The sequence below is a fragment of the Oryctolagus cuniculus genome, chromosome 1, assembly GCF_964237555.1.
Source record: "Oryctolagus cuniculus chromosome 1, mOryCun1.1, whole genome shotgun sequence".
Lineage (NCBI taxonomy): Eukaryota > Metazoa > Chordata > Mammalia > Lagomorpha > Leporidae > Oryctolagus > Oryctolagus cuniculus.
Genome location: NC_091432.1, coordinates 117,806,917 through 117,831,110, shown reverse-complemented (window position 1 = coordinate 117,831,110; position 24,194 = coordinate 117,806,917). Strand labels below are relative to the sequence as shown.

The following is a 24,194-nucleotide window of genomic DNA, read 5'->3' as shown; positions in this document are numbered from 1 at the left end:
CAGGCCATAGCAGAGAGCTGGATCGGAAGAGGAGCAGCCAGGACTCAAATTGGCACCCATATGCGATGCCGGCACTGCAGGCTGGGGCTTTAACCCACTATGCTACAGTGCCAGCCCCTGCTCCACTTCTAATCTAGATTCCTGCTAAAATGCCTGGGAAAGCAGCAGATGATGGGATCAAGTACTTGGATCCCTGCCACCTGTGTAAGAGACCTGGATGGTGTTCCAGGTTCAGATCTGGCTGTTGGGGCTATTTGAGGAGTGAACCAGTGGATAGACAGTCTCTTTCTCTGTTTCTCCCTCTTTCCCTTGGTTACCCTCATTTCCAAAATAAATAAGATAAATCTTTAATAAAAGTTGAGGTTGTTTTGGCCTCTCAGAGCTTAAAGGGCTTACCTAGAACTTTCCCTGGACTGAGGTAGCTTCTTGGGTGGGAGTGAAAAGAGGCTTGTTGAATATATTTGGGGGTAAACATGTTAGTCACAGCCTGAAGCAAGTGAAAACAATTCAGACAATCAATAGATTACACCAGAAGCCTGGGAAGAAAGACTGGAGAACAGATGTTTTGGGAAATAAAAGATTTTGCAAATTACCTACATATTCCTGGTGAACCTCAAAGGCCATATGCTTGCCTAGGGCTGAATTCAGCTCAGAAAAGACCCAAGAAGGCCCAAAGCTCTCACCTTTGGCTGACTTTCAAGTAGTGTTGTATATAATAGGCAAAGAGTGGGAACAATCCAAATTCCCATGACTGATCAGTGTATAAACACAATGTGGTATATCCATGTAATTATCCTGCAATGGAATACTATTCAGCCACAAAAAGGAATGAGGTACTGATATATGCTGTAGCCCAGATGGAACTTGAAAACATTATGTTAGATACAAAAGGCCACGTATTTTGTAAGTCTGTTTATATGAAGTGTCTTGAATAGGTGCATTCATGAGACACAGAGCCAGGGACTGGAAGTGTCAGTGGAATAAGGGGTCTGTTTGCTTGTGATGTCACCACATAACCTCCAGGGGGAGCTGCTCCAAGGAAAGCTTTACTTGAGACAAATAAAGGAGGCAGTGGCAAGGTAGACTTCCCTGAAGAAACTTGTAGCAGGGGTTAGGGAAGTGTCCAGGATGTGGAAAACAGGGAGGCGGGGGGGGGACCCTTCCTGCTCTAAGAACACACATCTTCATGCATCACAGTATGCTTAGAAATCCAACTCAGGTGGTCTCTTGCAGCTTTCCTGTTCTTGTGGTGTCTGGCCTGGTCTAAATGCAGTGTTGAAGAGAAGCTTTCCTGGAACATCCTTTGAAAAACAAGCCTAAGACAGTAAACTGCTCAGACTCTCTGCTCCTGTGCCTGTGCCCACCCTCTTGCCTAGGTCAAACACTCTTGGTTATGGGTAGGAGGCAGTGGGGAGTAAGAGGTTTCTTTTGGGGGGTGATGGAATGTTCTGGAACTAAATAGTATTGCTGGTTGGACAGCATTGAGAATGTACTGAAAGAAACCAGATGCACACTTTATAAAAAGGCATGGAATAGTGAATTTATGTTCTGTGAATATTACTCAGTAAGGTAAAAATAAATAAAAACAAAATTTTAAAAACATGGAGCAGGTGCTCTAGTAATTTTGAAATGCGTTTGGAATGAGGCCTCCCTGGCAACAGTCTCTGAAGTGACATCAACTCAGAGGAGCTTTCCTGGTGTTGCAGCATCCAGTCAAGAACCCTCAAAGGTTTTTAGAGATAAGTCAACTTCTAATGAATCCCAGTGGACTTACTGGCTTTTGAGTCTCAAGGCAAGTTCCCTTATGGGACTTATTTGAAGTTTGACATAATGAGTTGTTTTTCTCCATTTGTAAGTTTTGTGCAGTGGGTTGGGATTAATTAACGTCAACACTGGAGGATGTGTCAACATTCCAAGTGAAAATCTATAAATGAAGCCCTTTAACTGCTGTACCTTGGTTACATATGGGCCAAAGAAGAAGATGAGCATTCAATTATAAGTGTGTACATACCTGCATACTCCTGGATATAAACAGGCCTTGCACACAGGCTCTGGCCTTTGTGTTATGATGCTGTGACTTCACCGAGAGAATACCATTCCTTACCCTGACCAAAAACATATATAACCCATATGCTAGCTGAAGCTTGAATTTCCCCAAATAGAAGATTTATTTTTTTCGGCTAAAAGTCTCTCTTCATTAAAATATATTACTTTTAATGTAACTATGTATATAATATCAATAAAATATAAATTCCTAATAAAAAATAAAAAGGAATGTGGAGTGTGTGGTCACATACCAGCTGCTTTGGTCCCTGAAGAAATCCTCTTCTGAAACCAATTACACAGTGAATGGAATTTAGAGCAGTCAGGGCTGGATGTCTGGAAAATAGAATTGTGTTACCTTCATTATAGGACTTGAGACTTGAGATTTCTTTTCTTTCTTTCTTTTTTTTTTTTTTGACAGGCAGATTTATACAGTGAGAGAGACAGAGAGACAGAGAGAAAGGTCTTCCTTTCTGTTGGTTCACCCCCTAAATGGCCGCTACGGCTGGTGCAGTGCGCCGATCTGAAGCCAGGAGCCAGGTGCTTCCTCCTGGTCTCTGATGCGGGTGCAGGGCCCAAGCACTTGGGCCATCCTCCACTGCACTCCTGGGCCACAGCAGAGAGCTGGACTGGAAGAGGAGCAATTTGGACAGAATCCGGTGCCCCAACTGGGACTAGAACCCAGAGTGCCAGCGCCGCAGGCAGAGGATTACCCAAGTAATCCTGGCGGTGCCGGCCAGGACTTGAGATTTCTAAAATTTCTCAGAGAGATATTTTTCTTCTTTCAGCTCTCAATATGTCCAGAATTTTCTCCATAGCCAGTGCTTTGGGTTCAGGTATGGTACTGAGGTGCATGATGAATGGTATTGCCTGGGAGAGATATTTCAGTGAGCCATATTTGCTCAATAGTACTTATAACTGTACACACCACTTACCATCTTTTAAAAATCTTTGTACAACTCACAATGAAGCTGAACCTTACAACTTTACTTAAAATTGCACTCCTGGGGTCTGGTACTGTGGCATAGCAGGAGAAATGACCATCTGCCATGCCGAGATCTCATATAGGCAGCAGTTCAAAACCTGACTGCTCCACTTCTAATCCAGCTCCCTGCTAATGTACCTGGGAAAGCAGTGAAGGATGACTCAAGAGCTTGGGCCCCTGCACCCACATGGGAGACCTGGATGAAGCTCCTGGCTTCAGCCTGGCCCGGCGTTGGCTGTTGTGGCCATTTTGGAGAGTGAACCAGCAGATAAAAGATTGATCTCTTTCTTTCTGTGTCTGCCTCTCCCTCTCTGTAAAGAGTTACAAAAAAATTGCACTCCTTACCTTTGCTCTATTTATAATTTTCCTTGCTTTATTTTTAAGAATATTAAAATTTGAAAAAATGTTCTTAGTATTTATCCACACACTTAAATGCTCTCCAAGTTTACATTTATACCACATCTCCAGGTTTTATTTTATTCAATGTTCACATTGTGTTTACAAAATTTACAATTTTAGGTTACCATTTACAAGCTTACCTCTCTGCCTAGAAAACTTTTTGTAAACTTTCTTGTAGTGGAGTCTGCTGATATCAGATCATTTAAGTTTTTGTGTGGCTGAAGAAGTCTTTATTTCACTTTCAGTTTTGAAAAATATTCTGCTGAATATAGATTCCTGATTGACAATTTTTGTTTCTGCACGTTAAAGATGTCTTTCTGGTGGACCAGTGCTGTGGTGTAGTAGAATAAGCCTCTGCCTGTGGCACCAGCATCCCATATGGGTGCTGGTTCATGTCCTGGCTGCTCCTCTTCTGATCCGGCTTTCTTCCTATGACCTGGGAAAGCAGTAGAAGATAGCCCAAGTGCTTGGGCCCCTGCACACATGTGGGAGACCTAGAAAAAGCTCCTGGCTTCTGATCGGTCCAATTCTGGTCATTGCAGCTTTTTGGGAGGTGAACCAATGAATGGAAGACCTTTCTCTCTGTCTCTCCCTCTGTCTGTAACTCTACCTTTCAAATAAATAAATAAATAAATAAATAAAATCTTAAAAAAAGAGATGTCCTTCTATTATCTTCTGTCTTACATTATTTCTGATGAGAAGTCTGTAGTCAGTCTTATTGTTGTTGTTTTTTTTTTTTTATGTAATGTGTTACCTGTAGCTGCTTTAAAAATTTTCTCTTTCCTATTGCTAGTCAGAGATTTGTTATGATGTACCTTTAAAAGGTTTTATTTGCATTTATGCTGCTTTCAGATTTATTGAGCTTCTTAGATCTATAGATTTCACCTACTTTGGAAAAATTTCAGTTATTATTTAAAAAATATTTCCTCTTTCCTCTCTTTTCCTGATGGCAGTCTTCTTACATGTTGATATTGTTTCATAGGGGAGGGAGAGGGAGAAAGAGAGAGATGTTTTCATCTGCTGGCTCACTACCCCAAATGTCCACACCAGCCGTGGCTGGGCCAGATGAAGGCCAGAAGCCAGGAAATACATTCAGGTGTCCCTTGTGAGTGACAGGGCCCCAAGTGCTTTAGCCATCATCACTTGCATTTGCAGACATTTTAGTAGGAGCTAGGTCAGAATTGGAGCAGTCAGAACTTGAACCAGTGTTCTGATATACGATGCTGGCATTGCAAATGATGCTTAACTCATTGCACCACAATGCTGGTCCCAATAAAAAATTTATTAAAATACTTCTACATTTAGAACTTTTTTCTCTTAAACAAGCCAATATAACAGTTTTGGGAGAATATTATTGTGTTTAGTTATAAAAAATATTTATCTCTCAGCTAAGGGAACTCAGTGAAAGATTTGCTACACTCCTGGAATTCTCTTCTTCAAAATGTAAAAATGACACATAACAATTGTACATATTTATGGGGTACAGTATGATATTTTGATATGTGTGTATAATGTGTAGTGACCCAATCAGGTAATTAGCATTTCTATCACGTACATTTTAAAAAAATCTGGACTTACAGGATTTAATTGTATACAGATTTGGAATCAAAACAAAGTCTTTAGGTGTGTGTTGTGGTGCAACAGATTAAGCCACTACTTGTGATGCCAGAATGCTGTATTGGAGTGCTAGATGAAGTCCTGGCTGCTTTGCTTCTGGTCCAGCTCCTTGCTAATGCACTTGGGAAGGCAGTGAATGATGGTCCAAGTACTCTTCCCCTGCCACCAACATGGGAGACCAGATCTGGATGGAGTTCTGGGCTCTTGGCTTCAGTCTGGACTTGGTTACTGTGGCCATTTGTGGAGTGAACCAGCAAGTGGAGGATCTTTCTCTCTCTATTTTCAATCAACTAATCAATCAATCTTTTTTTTTTAAAGACTTACTTATTAATTGAGAGGTGTAGTTACAGAGAGAGGTTAGAGACAAACAGAGAAGTCTAATGTCTGCTGGTTCATTCCCCAAAAGGCTGCAATGGCTGGGGTTGAGCCAGTCTGAAGCCAGGAGCTAGGAGCTTCTTCCAGTTCATATGTGGGTTCAGGAGCTGAAGCACTTGGGCCATCTTCTACTGCTTTCCCAGGCCATAGCAGGGAGCTGGATGGGAAGGGGAATAGCCAGGACTCTAACCAGCACCTATATGGGATGCCTGAGCCCGCAGGTGGATGCTTAACTTACCACACCACGGTGCCGACCCCTCGATGAATCAGTCTTAAGAAAGACAATATCTCATGGAGACCTCTATGCAGACGAGTGGATTCTTCTTTCGTAAGCTCCCTTCTCTCTCCATCTTGTGCCCTCCAGGTTCTAGCTGCCATGGCTCCCCTCAACACCATTCTTCATCTCCTCAGTTCCATGAGACCATTAAGTCCTTTTGCCTCCTGATCTCTGCCTCCCAGTTTGGAGATTGCCTCTCAGCAGAAAATCACATTCATTTTACTTTTTATCTGAAATTGCAGCTTTCTGCTGCCTCTTGCCAAAGTCTGAAAAGAATTATTTCATCAGCTGTGTGTGTGTGTGTGTGTGTCTAAATTAAGCTGGAGGGCGAGACTGGCCCCATTCTTCCATCATGATTGGAAGTTGTCTCAGTGGTCCTTTTTGCATGTGTATTTCTTGGATGAAAGAAGTTGAACATCTTTTCAGGTGTTTAAGAACATTAAGATTACTATTTTCTTTGAAATCTGTTTATCTCTGACCCATTTTATTGGGTTGTAGATTTTTTAATTCTCAAATTCTAGAAGCTTTCTATATTAAAGATAGTTTTTTTTGTCTTAAGACAGAAACACCATATAGATTTTTCCCATTTCAGAATTATCTTTTGTTTTCTATGTACAAAATGGTTTTAAAAATGCAGTAACATTTATTAATATGTTACTTACAGCCTATGGATTTTAAATGATAGATTGCCAAATAGTTTTTGCTTTCAGGTTATAAATAGCTTCATCTATTCTTCATTTTCTTCCCTGAATGTATATGGTTTTTAGTTTTTACATTTGGGAGCAGTTGACATTCATGGTTTATGGTGTGAGAAATAGATCTAAGTTTATTATTTTTCATTAAGCTACACCATTGTTCTCTCACCACTAAGAAATGACAGCTTATTCTGTCCCTATTGGTTCCCTATTGTTACCCTCATCAACTATTAAATTTTCAGCTTCTTTTGGGCTCATATAATGAGTTTTTTTAAAAAATATTATTTATTTATTTGAAAGTCAGAGTTACACAGAGAGAGAAGGAGAGACCAAGAGAGAGAGAGGTCTTCCATCCGCTGGTTCACTCCCCAACTGGCTGCACTGGCCGGAACTATGCCAATCTGAAGCCAGGAGCCAGGAGTTTCTTCTGGATCTCCCACACTGGTGCAGGAGCCCAAGGACTTGGGCCATCTTCTACTGCTTTCCCAGGCCATAAAGAGCTGGATTGGGAGTAGAGCAGCTGGGTCTCAAACTGGCGCCCATATGGGATGCCGGCACTGCAGGCAGAGGCTTAACCCGCTATGCCACAATGCCGGCCCCATAGATGAGTTTTATATTCTATTCCAGGGCTCTTCAATTCTATCTGTGTGTTAACAGCCTGTTTTAATTATGGAAGCTTTGTGTTATTTTCGTATCTGTTAGGGTTAGCTGCTGCATGTTGTGTCCCCCGTCTTCCTCCCTCAACCAGGATTTTCCATGCTATTTTTGCTTAATTGTTCTTTCACTTAAGTTTTATAATTAGTTTGTCTTCTTCCAGAGGAAAAAAACTCAGATGCTGTTTCTACTGAGATCATGTTACATTTTCAAACAAACTTAGAACTGATGTATTTTGGTATTGTGTCCTACCATGGGAGAACATGGCATGTCTTCCCATTTGTTCCAGCTCCTTTTGTGTCCTTTAAGTGTATTGATACTTTTAAACCATATAGGTTTTGTACAATTTTGCTTAGGAATTTTATTTTACTTATCTTTTGTAATATAGTCTGCTATTATATGTTATTACAGGTTATTGTTTGAACATGAAATATTTTGATTTCTAGTTTTATTCCTGCAATTTAACTGCTTATGTTTTTAGTATTTTTTCATTGATTCTTTGGGAGTTTTCAGATGTATACTCATATTGTCTGCACATAAAAATAGTAAAACCTTCTGATTTTTCTGCCTCTAATTTTTTTTCTCTTTTCTAATTGTATTTCCTTTGGTTATGATATTAAGTAATAGAAGATATAGTGGACATCATGTGTGGTTTAGGTCTTTTTTTGGTAAGATTTATTTATTTATTTGAAAGATTTACACACACATACACAGAAAGAGAGAGAGGGGAAAGAGAAAGAGAGAGAGAGAGAGAGAGAGAGAGAGAGAGAGAGAGAGAGAGAATCTTTCATTTGTTGGTTCACTCCCCAAATGGCTTCAATGGCCAGGGCTGAGCCAGGCCTAAGCCAAGAACCAGGAACTTCATCTGGATCTTCCATGTGGATGCAGGGACCCAAACACTTGGGCCATCTTCCTCTGCTTTCCAAGGCTCACTAACAGAGAGTTGGATCAGAAGTGGAGTAGCCAGGACTCGAACTGACACCCATATGGGATGCCTAGCATTGCAGGTAGTGGCTTAAACCACTCAGCCACATTGCCGGTCTGGGTTTAGGATTTAATGGCAGCACATCCAATATTTTCTATGAAGAATGTTTGCAAATTTATCTTAAAAACGTCTACCAGTTTGTATTTCATTCACTGATTAAAAATGATGCCTGGGTATTGAATTTGGTCAAATGCTGTGTCATGTGCTCTAGTTTCTACCTCCTGCCATCCACTCATGTATTTCAAACCTGCAAAATCGCATTTTTTTTCCTGGTATTGTCAGTATATATTTTTAAGATTTATTTATTTATTTATTTGGAAGGCAGAGTTTCGGAGAGGCAGAGGCAGAGAGAGAGAGAGAGAGAGGTCTTCCATCTGCTGGTTCACTCCCCAAATGACTGCAACGGCTGGAGCTGCACTGATCTGAAGCCAGGAGCCGGGAGCTTCCTCCAGTCTCTCACATGGGTGCAGGGGCCCAAGGACTGGGACCATTTTCTTTCTTTTTTTTTATAGAAAGCTTTTGTTTAATAAATTTCATAAATACAACTTTTAGATTATAGTGGTTCTTTCCTCCGTACCTGCCCTCCCTTCCCTAGACTGTCCCATCTTCTATTCCCTCTCCCATCCCATTCTTCATTAAGATTCATTTTTAATTATTTTTATATACAGAAGATCAACTCTATATTAAGTGAAGATTTCAACAGTTTGCACCCACACAGACACACACAAAGTATAAAGTCTGTTTGAAGACTAGTTTTACTGTTAATTCTCATAGTATGACACATTAAGGACAGAGGTCCTACATGGGGAGCAGGTGCACAGTGACTCCTATTGTTGATTTAACAATTGACACTCTTATTTATGATGTCAGTGATCATCCGAGGCTCTTGTCATGAGCTGCCAAGGCTATGGAAGCCTTTTGAGTTCACAAACTCCGACCTTATTTAGACAAGGCCATAATCAAAGTGGAAGTTCTCTCCTCCCTTCAGAGAAAGGTACCTCCTTCTTTGATGACCCGTTCTTTCCGCTGGGATCTCACTCACAGAGATCTTTCATGTAGGTCATTTTTTGCCAGTGTCTTGGCTTTCCATGCCTGAAATGCTCTGATGAGCTTTTTAGCCAGATCTGAATGCCTTAAGGGCTGATTCTAAGGCCACAGTGCTGTTTAGGGCATTTGTCATTCTATGAGCCTGTTTTGTGGCCAGCTTTCCATGTTGTATCCTTCTCTCCTTTTTAATTCTACCTGTTATTATTAGCAGACACTTGGTCTTAATTATGTGATCCCTTTGACACTTAATCCTATCTTTATAATCAGTTATGAACTTAAACTGATCATTTTAACTAGTAAGATGGCATTGGTACCTGCCAACCTAATGGGATTTGGAGTTCCATGGCAAGTTTTTAGCTTTACGCTTAGGGGTAGGTCCTACATGTGCCAAACTGTACATCTCCTCCCTCTCTTATTTCCAGTCTTATTATTTTTTTAACAGGGATAAATTTTCAATTGGATTTAAATACCTAAGAATAATTCTGTGTTAAGTAAAGATTCTTTCCCAGGCCATAGCAGAGAGCTGGATCTGAAGAGGAGCAGCTGGGATTTGAACTGGCGCCCATATGGGAAGCTGGCACTGCAGGCGGTGGCCTTACCAGCTACGCCGCAGCGCCGGCCCCCAGCATTCTTTTTTAAAATAATAACTCCTTTCTTCAGTGTGCAGTCACAACCATGTCTTCATTATGCCCCATCCTCTCCCCACCCATGCTCTTTCTGTCTCTTTTTTGCAAAAAGTTTTAGAATGTATTATATGTCTATGTCTGCTTTTCCTATCTACATTGGACGGCAGGTGATCATTTTAAATAAATTGTATCATTCCTTCCCCCTCTCTTCATGGGCAGCACCTCAGTGAAACTCACCTGCAGGTGTACTTGTATCTCAAATCTGAGTTTTTTTTTTCTATGCATTTTATAACTTGCTAATTGTCAGGGCCTCCCTGGGCTTGAGAGAGCTCCTGAGCATGTTCCTGTATTGAATTTTAGGCAGGAGGCCACCAGGTGGCAGTAGTAGAAGGAGTCATCCTGCCTGAGCTGATGTGGAGGATGTTCAGGCTGTGCTGATTTTTACACCATCTTCCATTTCTCTTTAATAGAAGGAAATCTACAAGTAAAAATGTATATATAAACAAACATAAATATACACAGTATATTTACGCATGTAATATTTATTTGAAAAAGGAAACTCCAGCAAGCACTAAAAATATAATTCAATAAAAATTCTATTTTCACAGGGAAACTTTAAAAAATAAAACCTGCCCAACTGGATATAATTCATTCTTTCCTCCCCATTTTACCTAGAATTGCTGAAAGTGTGCATGCATCGAGTATTCCCTGAGTGAAAGAATTATTTGTCCATGTGGAGAGCTTCTGTCTTTCTGAGAATCACATAGAATGCTTGTCCCAGTTTGCACCTCAGAACCGCTGGCAAAGTAAACATTTTTCCCACTATATTCTATATGAATATATGTTCTCTCAAGGCAGTGTCTACAGTTATTCAACAAAACAGCTCAGTGGCTTTGAATAATTCTATATAATTTCGTTGAAGATGGTGACATGAAAAGGCACTTTGTCACACAGAGTGTTAAGACTCTGCCCAATTTCCAGGTGCACAAATTGTGTTGTTGGACTTCATCCTCTTTGTAGAGATCCACAGAGGGATTCCCAGTGAGCCTGAACCCTGGGCCCCAGGTCCGAAAGTGGAGGGAGACAGAGTAGGCCCCTCCCCTTACCTTTGATGTTGAAGTGAAAGTGACTGGGATGTGAACTTGTACACTTGCTGCATGTGTAAACCTAAATGCTGTGACTTCTTTTCTGTAGGAACTCTAGGAGAGTGCCCAACAGAGCCTTCTCTGGGTTTCTCTTTAGGACTCAAGTATATCTACATTGTACAGGAAATAGGCCGGTTCTAAAACAAGAATGCACAGGGGGCTTGGCCATACTTACCCAGTGCTGACTCCCAGCCTCAGTAGTCACCAGTCAGTGTTCTCCCAGGGAACGAGTAGGGAGAGGATAAGGACACAGAGAAATGGTTCCTCCCAGTCTCCACCACCCTAGGGCGCAAGGAATCAGTACCCATCATATGAGCACAGGATTTATCTGATTTACTGAAAGAGGGATTATTTGCCTGCAGTGAGTTCCTCTCTTAGGTGTGCAATACTCACATGTAAAGTTTCACTAAATATAGTTCAGTACTGTGTTACTAATAGGATATTCCTTGAACTTTTAAATACTCTCAAGAAGTAAGCCACCCCTTATAATGCCAGCACCTCATATCAGAGCTCCAGTTCAAGTCCCAGCCGCTTCACTTCTGATCCAGCTCCTGCAGGCAGCGGCTTTACATGCTATGTCATAGCGCTGGCCCCAGCCCCTCCTATCTTTCAATTGCATTTTACTACAAACTTTTTGAAGTATCCCTGTATCTTATATAATACTCTTGTATCTTAATTCCATTTTTCTCTGGACCTTTGGAAGTGTTCTTGTATATATCTATAGGTAGATTTGTTTTGAGGAATTGGTACGTTGTGGAGGTGGGCAAGTCTGATTTTTGTAGGGCAAGTGGGTATTCGGGAATTCAGGTAAGAGCTGATGTAGTTTTGGATCTTAGGCCTGGAGGGCATAAAGGCAGATGGAAATTGGCAGGACAGTATCTCATTGTCTTGAGGCAGTGTCTTGCTTTCTTTTCTGGGAAACTTCTTTGTGCTTGGCCTGCAGCTGCTTCAATGATGTATATCGCATTAAAGAGGATAACCTAGGGTCTAGCATTATGGCACTGTGGGTTAAGTCACTGCCTGCAACAATAGTATACTGTATCAGAGTGATAGTTGGAGACCCTGCTACTCTACTTCCAATTAAGCTTCCTGCTGATGTGCCAGAGAAGGCAGTGGGTTATGGCTCAAGTACTTGGACCCCTGCCATCCACGTGGGAGACCATGAAGGAGTTCCTGGTTCCTGGATTTGGCCGGCACAGCCCTGGCTGTTGCAAGCATTTGGCAGAGAGAACCAGTGGAAGGAAGAGTTCTTCTCTTTCTTTGAAGATTTATTTATTTATTTTAAAGGCAGAGTTACAGAGAGAGGGACACACACACACACACACACACACACACAGATCTTCCATCCATTGGTTCACTCACCAAATGACCACAACAGCCAGGGTTGGGCCAGGCTGAAACCAGAAGCCAGGAACTTTGTCTGGATCTCCCACATGGATGGCAGGGGCTCAAGGATTTGAGCCATCTTCCACTGATTTCCCAGGCATACTAGAAAGGATCTGGATCAGAAGTGGGGTAGCCAGGACTGCATTCTGTGCTCATAGGGGATACCAGTGTTGCAGGTATTGACTTAACCCACTGCACCACATGTTGGCCTCAAAGAGTGCTTGCTTTCTCTCTCTCTGCCCCCCCCCCCCAACTCTCCCTCTCTCTGTCATTCTGCTTTTCAAATAAATAAATAAATAAATAAATCTTTAAAAAGTGGCTGATCTACTTTACTTAAGGTCAACTTCTCAAACATGTTAGTCACCTTTTTTTTATAAAGATTTTTTTTTGACAGGCAGAGTGGACAGTGAGAGGAGAGGCAGAGAGAAAGGTCTTCCTTTGCCGTTGGTTCACCCTCCAATGGCCGCCGCAGCCGGTGTGCTGTGGCCGGCGCACCGTGCTGATCCAAAGGCAGGAGCCAGGTGCTTCTCCTGGTCTCCCATGGGGTGCAGGGCCCAAGAACTTGGGCCATCCTCCACTGCACTCCCTGGCCACAGCAGAGAGCTGGCATGGAAGAGAGCAACTGGGACATGAACTGGAGAATCTGGTGCCCCGACTGGGACTAGAACCCGGGGTGCTGGTGCCGCAGGCGGAGGATTAGCCTATTGAGCCGTGGCGCTGGCCTATAAAGATTTTATTTATTTATTTGAGAGGCAGAGCTATAGACACAGAGAGAAGTCTTGCATCTGCTGGTTCATTCCCCAAACACCACAATGGCCAGAGCTGGGCCAATCCAATGCCAAGAGCCAGGAGCTTCTTCTAGGTCTCCCATGTGGGTGCAGAGGCCCAAGCACTTTGGCCACCTCCACTGTCTTTCTAGGCCATAAGCAGTGAGCTGGATCAGAAGAGGAGCAACTGGGACATGAACTGGTGCCCATAGGGGATGCCGGCACCGCAGACATAGGCTTAGCCTACTATGCCACAGCACCAGCCCCAATCACATCTGCACAATATGTTCACAGCACCATCTAGACAAGTGTTTGACCTAACAACTGCACAGCACAGCCTAGGCAGACTGGCCATGAGATTAGCCACCCCAGCCTACTCCTGTTCATTTGGCATCCAAGCACATTTCCTTCTACTTAATCTTCAAACAAGACAATACCAAGGCCATACTTCCACATAACATGATGCAAACTGACACATAAAATTGACAACTCTTCCACTCCTGTTTCATGCTTCTGTCTACCAGTGAGTTAACTATAATATTGTCTACTCTTCCTTAAATATATACAAGGGTTTTCTGGGTCTCCATGTCTTTTCTCTGTTTTATTGTTCCTGGGAGAGTCCTCACCCGTCTTTTGCTGTTTCTCTGTCACTTACTATTTGGGATTCATAGCAGTGGGTTCTTAGCCTGTCATAAAAATTGAATATAAACTTCCACAGCATTGGTGCCAAAAAATAGAACATGGTTTCTGAGCAAGGATTTGAGTAAAATTTAAATAAATGTATAGCCAATTATCTGCCATAAAAGCAAAGATACAGCTTAAATTATAAGCTATAATCATTTAAAACATGAGTCTATAAAACAAATCTTACAAAATGGGCAATGATCTACTGTTAAGAAAGTCTAACAGACAGTAGACGTGTGTGTGTGTATGTGTACACATGTGCAAGTTGGTATTGCTTGAAAGAGCTCTGCTGTAAAAGTGACTGTGCAAAATATAAGTGCTAACTATACTATGTGTTAAACCATTAATCAATAGAGTCATTTGTTTTATTCAATTTGGGCAACAGTTCTGGGAATTTATTAAATTATCTTAACTTCATCAATACATCTATAGATATCTATCTGTGAAAGTGGTTTTAGTTGTTCTAGAGCGTTTATTGATGTTAGAGCATTTATCCTTTTAAAATATAACTCTTACAAGACAAATTGTAAGACTTGTAAGTCTTGTAAGACAAGACTTCCACAACCTCTTTCTGAAAGATTTTGATCTCCATAAGAATGAGAATTTTGGGCTGGCACTGTGGTGCAGCATATTAAGCCATTGCCTGTGATTCTGGCATCCAGCATCAGGGCACTGGTTCTAGTCCTGTCTGCTCTGCTTCCAAGCCAGCTTCCTACTAATGTGCCTGGGAAGGATGCGGAAGATGGCTCAAGCATGTGGGCCCCCGCCACCTATGTGGGAGATCTGGAGGGTGTTCCTGGATCCTGGCTTTGGCCTGGCCTAACTCTGGCTATTGCAACCATTTGGGTAGTTGGGGAGTGAACCAGTGGATGGAAGATAATCAAACTCTCTCTTTCTCTCCCTCTCTCTCTCTGTCTCTCTTTCTTTCTGTCAATCTGTCTTTCAAATAAATAAATAAATAAATAAATCTTAAAAAGAAGAATAATCTCTAGAATCTAAACTGATTGTATACTTTTTTTTCTTGCCCAATACCCAACAAATCTGGAAGGAGAAAACAAGTATAAATACAACTGGTGTATTGTGTGGGAGCAAGAGAGAAGGGCTGTTTTCACATTCCAGAGGGTGGTGGAGGGGTTTCTGGCCTGTCATTTGTGTGTAGAGCCCCACGGAGCCGGGGACCAGCTGCCTCCCACCCTCTCTGGCTTCCCCAGCTCTCCATCTGGCTGGTTTCTGTGATAATCAATGATAGAACTTATCTGTGAAAAACATAATCTGCCAAACTCCTGCTAAAAGGGAATTTAATGGAAAGATATGGAGTAATCCACAGAATTTTAGAGAAGCCTAGGAAGCCAGATTTGTGACATAGCTAGGTCCCAGGGTGAGCCAGGAGCCTAGGACACAGCTCAGGCTCCAAGAAAAGAATGTACTGGGTTGAGTTGTACTGGCCACCAGCCATTGACACTGGTCCCACCAGAGCCCACCACACGTACACTGGCTCCCGGAAGTTGTCATTCTTGTTTTGTCAGCTACACACCTGAAATGAACTTGCCTCTCTGTACTGCTTGCTCAGGAGTGAAGTTCTGTGCGGGTGTGGCTGTTAAGCTGAGATTGATGGTTGTCCCTGCTTGAGGCCAGGGAGCAAGCATTTGGCTTTACTAGGTACCAAGGTGTGGTAATGCCGCTTCTTGGCTCCTCCTTTTACTTTCAGTTCGCCTGGTGAATTCACATAAGGGACTGATCACCCCAGAATTCGGAACCAAGCCATCTTCCCTCACTCGAGAGAGGTGACGCTCCAGAGACACTGTGTGGGCATACGGCCTTGACCTAACGAATCAAGGAAGTCCCGTACTAAGCACAGGACATAGGTACGATCTGATGCACCACTGTCTGTTCATCTAATGTAGGGAACCCCCTGCATAATGCCATCAGCCACTAAGGTGTTAGGAATTCGCTTTGTTATGGCAGCAGTGCTGTGCTGTGTATTTCCTTTGGCTAGAGTTGGTGTGGCACGCCACTCTTAAGTGCTCAAACATGGGAAAGATATCCCCCTCTCAGAATCCCACACAGATTACCAAACATAATGAATCTGTGAGTGATAAGAGCCTGTCACTCCAGGCCTCTGCCTCATAGGCAACAGTTGATGACTTAGGGAGAGAGAGCTCCAACAGTGAAAATGACATGACAGCAGACAACGCAGCAGTGCCTAGTCAGCCACCCCCCCCCCCCCAAATATCCGTGGGATGAACTTAGACGACCTCGAAGCAATAACCCATGCGAGGTCATCCCATCCGCACCCAGTGAGGATCCCCACATTTGTGGAAGTCCTTGGGCACCCCAGGCTCTCAGGACAGCCGCTAGACCCCATCCCATCTGTATGTTTGCCATTAATGTAGGAGCGGATGCAGAATTCAGGCCCTGGACTCCAATGCCTGTAAAAAGGCTTCTGCTAACCAAGGGTCGAGGATATGCTTGTGTCTTTCCAGAGAATGCAGGACAGCCCATTTGGGTACCAGCTAGAAACATCAAGCCTGCCACTGACAGCCAACCAGAACCAGCTGAACAAGACTGAGAGTCTGCCTCATTAGCGGATGCACCTGCCCTATCGTTATACCCTGAGGAACTACCCATAGCCACATCCGCTACTGCTTTATACCCCACTAGCTCTGGTCAGCCACTCGAATGGCCCACAGCCTGCGTGCAGTCACGTCATTCCTGATTACCATTGTTCTTCATTCCTACCCCCATCTGAGCAAGCACTCCTGTGGTCTCCCATTTTGAGCGCTGGTTAGTCAATAATGGGTAAGATCCCCTGGGGGACACCTAAGACAGGCACAGCCACGTACGGAGTCCATATGGAAACAGGGTCAACAATGGTATGGCCAAGAATCATGCCTCCCGTTGCTCAAAAATAAACGAAAAGGGGGAAATGTGGTGGAAGGAGAAGACCATGCCAAGATGGCTGCTGGCAAGTGAGCATCATTTACTCAGGAATGGCTTCAAAACCCATCTGGCAACAGAGCCTGCTTGGCAAAAGGCTGTGATTGGATGGCTTTGGAAACCACATGGCAATGGAGCCTGCCTGGCAACAGGCTGTGATTGGATGACTTCGGGTACTGCCTGGCAACAGGCTGTGATTGGTTAGGGCATAAACTGCCCCTTGACCAGACTGGCTGCCTTGGCTATTTAAGCTGCTGTACCAACTGAAATAAATGAGTCTGCGGGCTGCTCACCTCAGGCCTGCTCTCACCCGACTCCTGGGGTCTGTGTGGTGATCCTATACCTCTTGCCCCCACCACGCTCCTCCTCTCAGAACGAATCCACAGCAACACCAATGGAGGATATTTCAGCTACAGCTTGAGTTAGGGCAGATTCTTCTGTCCGAGAAGGAGGTTCTGGTCTGGGAAGACAATGTCAGGTGCACCTCCTCGTGCTTCAGGTCTCTGGGTCCCGCTTCCTAAGAGCTGCTCTTCCTGACCCAGGAAACTCAGTTCGGCTTCCCCAGCAGATGCTTTCAGAGAACTCTACCCCACTGCGGAGCACTCTCCATGCTTCTAATTCATTGCAAGTAATGACCTCTAAGACCTCTTTAAAATACATTTTTGGCATGGGTTTTACAAGTCATAGAGAGCATGAATTCCCTGTGCATAACATGTGAGGGTGGGTGTGGTTCGGGATTCTCAGAAGAGAACATTTTTTGCACCTCCTCACAAGACCCCTGTTCCATCCAGAGCCAGGACTGAAACCAGGAGAAGTCTTTCTGGTTCACTCAGAGTCTTACCCTCTTGGGTTTATGAGAGCAGTGGGGAGCTGACATGGCCTCTAGTCCTGTCCATCTCTCCTGGGTAGCCCAGGCTGCTCTTGCCCCTCATATGTGAAAATCCAGGCTCTAGAATTCCAAGAACTGGCAGACACCCCTATGTCAGCACTGGCCCCTACTCAGATTTGATTTGTGTCATTTCACCTTTTTTTTTTTTTTTTTTTTTTGCCCTCACAGCAATATCTCTTCCTTTCCCACAACCATTCCATGCAATAAAAAGTTGCTTTAATATTATTTTTTTTGACAGGCAGAGTTACAGCGAGAGATATAGACAGAGAGAAAGGTCTTCCTTCCATTGGTTCACCCCCCAAATGGCCGCCACGGCTGGCATGCTGCACCGATCTGAAGCCAGGAGCCAGGCGCTTCCTCCTGGTCTCCCATGCAGGTGCAGGGCCTAAGCACTTGGGCCATCTTCCACTGCCTTCCTGGGCCACAGCAGAGAGCCGGACTGGAAGAGGAGCAACCGGGACAGAATCTGGCACCCCACCCGGGACTAGAACCCGGGGTGCCGGTGCTGGATTAGCCTAGTGAGCCGCAGTGCCAGCCCTATTTAATATTGTTTATCCATGAGTTTCCATGTACTATAGTGAGGAAAGTCTTTTTCTGATCATAAACATTGAAAAGGCTGTTTCAACCACAATGTTTCCAGTTGTCAGTGAATAAATAAATGCTTTAATAGTTATCTTAAAAACAGAAATATTTCCTTCTTTTCCATGATCTTCTTGTTCATTGTTGTGTACTTGTGCAAACCTCCAGAGCTGAGGTAGAAAAAGCAAAAAGGTCCTTTTCCCTGAGATAAGCCCAATATATTCGTATTTGGAAAAAAGTTGACTCTGAGTGTGGAGGGATGATTGGACCAAGTGACCCAGACTCAGTCCTGGAGATTTCTCTGCCCCATTCCTTTGGGTTTTCTCTATGATGTGTATCCCCGGTACAGAGCACAGGGCCTCTGCTTCCATTCAACACTGAACAAATAACCTTGCTGCCCTGTGGTATGTCTTGAGACAAGGTGAGGAGGTTCCAACGTGACTGTAGCGAGGCTAGGGGATGATGGAAGGAAAATGAACTTGGAGTGTGTCTGGAGAATACGTTTTTTCATATTTTGCTTAATCATTGTGAGCTTGCGGAGTCCCATAGGTACTTCCACAGCCCCACTCCTGTGGCTGAGCCATTGTTTTCCCTCACTGACTAAGATCAGATTTGGGCTTGTTTGCCTCTCCAACTCCATGCAGTTATCTATGCTGAGAATAGGAGATGGTTCTTTAAATAACTAGCCAAGTCCTTGGTAATGAGAAGGAGGCCTGACCTTGCGTAGGTCTTTGCTGGAGGGGGGTGGGTCCAGCTTCTACTGGTGCCAGGCTGTTTTCCCTGAGCTGACCCTTGAGTTGGTGGAGACCCCTTGCTTTGTGCTAAGGTCTCACTAAAATGGAACTTTCAGCAGGGTGATGGTGAACGAGAGGGCTGTGGGGCTGGGAAGTCCATGTAATTTGTGTGGACTTTGAGTGGCCTTTGCTTAAATGTATTGAAGGCTCTCGTTTTATGGTTTGGAACAAGAATGGCACCACTGTGATTTTGTGTGAGACTGGTATGCCTACATTTGATTTCTTTCCCAATGAGTACTTTAGATCTGGTCTGTGGCTCCTGTTTCAAAACTTATTTGTATTTTGTGCTTCCTGTGTGCCTGCTCTGGATGTTGTCTGATCTGTTTTAACCACAACTGTATTACGTCCTTCACAGACAGTTCTGAATGCATGCAGATGCAGAACTGGAAAGAGCGTGAACTCTGAAAGCTGTAATTAGAATACCAGGTGGATGGTAGTTACAGTTTTTCATTATGTGACTCTGGAGAGACTGAATATACAACTGGATAATGGTCAGACCATATATGAAACCTGAATACCTACCCCCAACTCCTGCAGCAACCAGGGTGGGTAGTCAAACCATAACCTCTGCCACAATTGGCCCTGAATGGTCAGCACATAGTCATTGACTGGCAGCTTCCATATATTTATGTTTTTGTTGTCTCTGTGCAGTTTTTTCCAACTTGAGACCAATCAGAGAAACCCACATATGCTTCCCAGACCAATCACATAAAATGCCTGGCTTCAGGGCAGGTGTGGGGAGCAACTTGGACTAGACTGTTACTGGAATTAAGACTTATTCTATGCATCTGCTCTGCCACAATATGGCGCTGAGAAGGGAGTAACAACTTCTATGCAGCTGCCTCTCATCAACTTGAGTGATGACCTGCAGGAGCTGATCCTGCTCCTGATTGGAAGAGAGCAGCGTACTCGGCGTGTGGGTAGCAGAGTTGGGATTGGTGGAAGAGGACTATAAAGGAGGAGAGAGACAACATGCACGAGGAACATCTATCTGAAGGAACACCTGAGCAGCCCCCGAGAGAGCCGGCCGGCGGTGTGCTGCTCCCCCGTGGAAGTGGGGAAAGTGGCAGGGGGAAACTGCCCTTCCACGGAGGTGGAAGGGACGGTAGCCAACCCGGGAAGAACCAGCAGCAAACCCGGGGAGGGCTGAGCAGACAAAAGAACAGCGCAGGGTCCAGTGTCGTTCCTCCACGAAGAGGGGGAGCGACATAATGGTGCCGTGACTCGGATATGAAGCCTAGGAGGCATAATGGTGCCGTGACTCGGATAGGAAACCTAGGCAGGGTTTAGTGTCGTTCCTCCACGAAGAGGGGGAGCGACAGGCAGGTGTTTGGTGCAGGAGTTAAGATGCTGCTTGGGATTCCTGCAATCCATATCCTGGGTTTGAGTCCTGGTTCTGCTACAATTCTAGCTTCTTGCTAATGCACATCCTGGGAAGCAGCAAGTGATGATTCAAGCGGTTGGATCACTGCCACTCTCATGGGAGACATAGGTTGAATTCCTGGCTGCGGTCTTTGGCCTGTCTCAGCCCTTGCTATTGTGGACATTTGGGAAGTGAATCAGTGGATGGATATCTCTGTGTGTCTGTCTGCCTGTCTCTCTAAGAGCTTTCAAATGAATGAATGAAAGACTAAATAAAAAATAAATAAGCCCTGCTTCCAGTTAGCCCTCTTTCAGCTTCCCAATGCCAACAACTTGGGTCAGAACAGATTTTTTTTTACTAAAAGCTTTCTCACTCCTCTACCAAATCAGTCATTGGTGGCTGACTCCGTTGGTTTAGCAAACTCTGAATAAATAACCGGTGGTCTTTGTTTGCCTCACATTTAAAAAATTTATTTATTTATTTGACAGGTAGATTTACAGACACTGAGAGGGAGAGACAGAGAGAAAGGTCTTCCATCTGTTGCTTCACTACCCAGATGGCTGTGATGGCTGGAGCTGGGCCAATCTGAAGCCAGGAGCCACGAGTCTCCCATGTGGGTGCAGGGGCCCAAGCACTTGGGTCATCTTCTACTGCTTTCCCAGGCCACAGCAGAGAGCTGGATGGGAAGAGGAGCAGCTTCTAGAACTGGCGCCCATTTGCGATGCCAGCGCTGCACATATCCTATTGCTCTACAGTACTGGACCCTACATCACATGTTTTAAAAATCCACTCAGTCCTATTTTTTAATATTTGTAAAAATAGGATAAAGCATAAAATAGGATAAAGTATAAAATAGCATAAGGACTGGCACTGTGGCACAATAGGTAAGCCACCATCTATAGCACTAGCATCCCATAGGGGTGCCAGTTTATGCCCTGGCTGCCCCACTTCTGATCCAGCTCCCTGCTAATGTGCCTGGGAAAGCAATGAAGATGTCCCAAGTGCTAGGGCTCCTGCACCTGTGTGGGAGACCTGGAAGAAGCTCCTGGGCTTTGGCCTGGTCCAGCCCTGGTCATTGAGGCCATTTGGGGAGTGAACCAGTGGATGGAAGATCTCTCTCTCCTCTCTCTCTCTCTCTGTCTCTTCCTCTCCCATTGTAACTCTGGATTTCAAATAAATAAATAATTCTTAAAAAAATAAAAACAGCATATGGATAGATGATCTTACAAGATTGTGAGCATTGATTGATATCAAGTGTAAAATGTTTTGTAAGCATAATATGAGGGCCAACAAATGCAATTTATTTCAGCTATTGGATTGCCAGTCGAGAGACATGGGAAAAACAACTATGGTCAGGGCAAACGTGGACACAAGTCACCTCCCTTTCTAGTGCCCTTCTTAGACCTGATAAGAGGTGCCTCTGTCCTCAGCCCTCCTCTGGTTCTGTCCCTCCCCATGAGGTTTATGATTCCAAGTGGATGTGTCCAGCTAGAGTCTCTGCATTCTTTTGTAGTACTGGTAATATCAGATTTCCTGCCTACATATGCTGGACCTGCTTATAAAGCTTCTCACCAGGCCAGTGTCCTAAATGCAGATCACACTGCTGGTGTTCACACCTAGATCAGAGGAATGGCCTGGTATGGGAGGAGAAGGAGGGCCTGTTTGCAGTGAGTATGGGTGGACTTGAGGTGTGTCCATACATGTGTATCTTAAACTCCATGTGGATTGGGACAGAAAGAGGAGAGGGAAGTGGAGGGGTCATATGTCACTGTGGGAAGGATGTTGAGGGCCAGGGAGAGCTCTTTCTCAGTACCACATTGGAGCGTGGGACTCTTAGAATTCTGGATTTTCCAAATTATAGCCCAGCCTTCTATCTTGTTATGAAGGTATAGTTGTCAAGGTAAGAATAAGGAAAATACTTAATGTTTTGCTAGCTTTACTTATGAACTTTAAATATTTAGGTGGTTTTATTCCTAGGGCCCATAAATGTTAAATATGGGCCTTCCTGTCTATCTCCCTATTCAATACTGTGGTCATTAGCTGTGACCAACGGCTCATCAGGTGTGTTGATCTGAATATACCCGTAGGTTGGTCTAGGAAAAGGAGTTTTTATCTCTGTATTTCTGTTTCTTCTTTTCCAAAAGTAGACTTTATGTTTTAGAGCAGTTTTATGTTCATGGCATAACTGAGCAGAAGATACAGAGATTTCCTGCATATTCCCTGCCCCTACACAGGTATAACCTTCACCATTATTTGAAAAAAGAAGTTTAATGTATTTATTTTCCTGACAAAACAGAATGACAGAGAGAGAGAGAGAGGAAGTGACAGAAAGAGAGGTTGATATATCTTCCATCTGCTAGTTCACTCTCCAATAACTTCCAGACTGAAGTCAGGAGTCTGAAACTCCATTTAGGTTTCCCACATGTGTGACAGGAACCCAAGTAGTTGGGCTATCATCTTCTGCCTCTCAGGTACATTAACAAGAAACTAGATTGGAAGCAGAGGCAGGACTCAGTACCAGACACTCTGAAATGGGATGTGGGCATCCCAAGAGACAGCTTAACTAACTGTGCTACCATACCCATCCCTCCATCATTAAAATTCCCCAACAGAGTAAGACATTTGTTAAAACTGATGAGTTTACCTGGATACATCATTATCATCTACAGCCAATAGTTTACATTAGATATTACTATTGGTGTTGTACTTTGTAGGGATTTGGGCAAATGTATAAATGACATGCATCTGCCATTATAGTACCTGTAGTGTTTCAGAGTGTTTTCACTGCTCTAAGAATTCCTCTGTGCACCACCATTTCTTCCCCCTCCTACTTATTGTCAAACCAGTGATTTTTTTTAACTGTCCTCATAGTTTTGCCTTTTCTAGCATGTCAAAGTTGGAATTATACAGTATGTAATCCTTACAGATGAATTTTTAAACTTAGTAATATGTATTTAAGTTTCCTTCATGTCTTTTCATGCTTGACATCTCATTTCTTTTTAAAGATTTGTTTTATTTGAAAGGCAGAATTTTACAGAGAGAGAAAGAGAGAGGAGAGAAAGAGCGAGGAGAGAGAGAGAGGAGAGAGACAGAAAGGAGAGAGAGAGAGAGTGAGGAGAGAGAGGAGAGGAGAGAGAGAAAGAGAGAGAAATTGATCTTCCATCTGCTTATTCACTTCCAGATGGCTGCAATGGCTGGAACTGGGCTAGTCCAAAGCCAGTACCAAGGAGCTTCTTCAGAGTTTCCTATGTTGGTGCAGGGGCCCAAGAGTTGAGGCATCTTCAGCTACTTTCCCAGGCACATTATCAGGGAGCTGGATTGGAAGTGGAGCAGCCAGAATTTGAACCAGCACCCATATGGGATGCCAGGGTCACAGGCAATGGCTTAACCTGTTACGTCATAATGTCAATCCTAATATCTCATTTCTTTTTAGCACCAAATAATATTCCCTTGTCTTGATTTATAAGGCATCAGTGTAATTGGATTGTTTGTAGTTTGTTTTTCAATCATTGAGTTTCAATAATTCTTTGTACTCAATTATTTTAGATAATAATCTTTTATCAGATATGTCATCTATGAATGTTTTCTCACAGTCTGTTTCTTCTCTTTTTATTCTCCTGACAGTTTATTATTCATAGCAGAGATTTTTAAACAGAAAACTTTTATTTAATAGATATAAATTTCATAAGTACAACTTTTGGATTATAGCGGTTTTTTCCCCATAACCACCCTCCCACTGGCAAACCATACAATCTCCTACTCCCTCTGCCATCCATTCTTCATTAAGATTCATTTTTAATTAACTTTATATACAGAAGATCAACTCTATACTAAGATTCAACAGATTGCACCCACGCAGACACACAAAGTATAAAGTACTGTTTGAAGACTAGTTTTACTGTTAATTCTCATAGTACAACACATTAAGGACAGAGATCCTACATGGG

General features: G+C 43.5%; 1 long non-coding RNA gene across 1 annotated transcript; it reads left to right on the top strand.

Annotated features, from left to right (window-relative positions):
* Positions 1-8,490: 8,490 nt before the first annotated feature.
* LOC138843531 (uncharacterized) lies at positions 8,491-23,342 on the top strand. The gene is made up of 2 exons (XR_011378342.1): positions 8,491-9,024; positions 15,394-23,342. It is a non-coding gene; the product is annotated as an uncharacterized lncRNA (long non-coding RNA).
* Positions 23,343-24,194: the final 852 nt, after the last annotated feature.